This window comes from Mirounga angustirostris, unplaced genomic scaffold (assembly GCF_029215605.1).
Source record: "Mirounga angustirostris isolate CCGP_5_RB_7025 unplaced genomic scaffold, mMirAng1.0.hap1 SCAF_3, whole genome shotgun sequence".
In the NCBI taxonomy this organism is placed as follows: Eukaryota; Metazoa; Chordata; class Mammalia; order Carnivora; family Phocidae; genus Mirounga; species Mirounga angustirostris.
This window is the reverse complement of record NW_026991711.1, coordinates 47,223,656-47,224,773: the sequence shown is the minus strand read 5'-3', so window position 1 is coordinate 47,224,773 and position 1,118 is coordinate 47,223,656. Positions and strand designations below refer to the sequence as shown.

Genomic DNA, 1,118 nt, shown 5'->3' with positions numbered 1-1,118 from the left:
GGTGCCCCAGAAAAGTATTCTTTAACAGTACTCCTTGTCTATACCATCATCATCTTAACTTTGAAGTTAAATTCCTTGAATATTGATGATATCCATGATTAATTTTTAGTTGCCCATGTCCCTTGTTTGTTGTGAGAGCATGTTTTATGGAAGAATTAAAGTTTGACCTTGGTAAAATATGATGTATGTCTAATTCCAAATTTTAAGAGCATTTATTTAAATTCATGCATTATAGCTTTCATTCAGTTTCTAAATGAATAGTCATTTCTAGCTAACTTCTAGTTTACATGCATCTGGAAATCAGAGTGTAAATAACTATACCTTAAACTGAATTAGGTCAAAAACTTCTTTTGTTTGATTCGTAAATAATGCAAATAAAAGAAGCCCAAAGTTGTATCAACATTTTCTTAAAGGCACATTTTCCCATTTGGAAGGAAGTTGGGAAGGGTTCATTCTCACACAATTTGATATATTCCCTATAAAACATCTATCCAAAGCTTTGCGCAGTGGCAGTATCGTAGCCAATGAGGTTTATCCGAGGCGCGATTATTGCTAATTGAAAACATCTACCCAAAAGGAAAAAAAAAAAAAAAAAAACAAGAATGTTCGCCATTGATAATTATACTCTTGTGTTTCTGACTGCCTAAAATAAATTGCTGTTATGTCAATGTTTTAAAATATCTACTTGCATCATTTTTTTATTCCTTAAACATTTTCAACTATATTACCTGTACCTTTCTTTTTCTTTTTCCAGATAAAAGGAAAAGAGCTCATAGTTCTCAATAAATCCAAGGTCACAAATTTATTGAGTAAGGGTAACAGGCATAGGGTTTCTGATTTATGGTGCCCTTTGCAAGTTCTACGTTAGCCTACTTGGTTTCTGCAGACCTCTCCCACATACTCACTAGCTAATGGTCTCCTATCACTTCCTATTCTAGACATGTCTTTCAGAGAACTCCATTAACACCAGTGTAGTTCTTAATTACCTCTTTGTTAGCGTGGGTGATTTGCTTTACAGATTCTTGCTTTAGCTGATAAAACATTCCTATGTCCAATTTAAAAAGATTTTGTTTAATCAGATCCCTGAGCTAATGAAGACCATGCTTAAAGCTATTTAA

The 1,118-nt window shown here is 33.1% G+C and overlaps 1 pseudogene; it reads left to right on the top strand.

Annotated features, from left to right (window-relative positions):
• The first annotated feature begins 495 nt into the window (after positions 1-495).
• LOC123840152 (U4 spliceosomal RNA) lies at positions 496-578 on the top strand (annotated as a pseudogene).
• Positions 579-1,118: the final 540 nt, after the last annotated feature.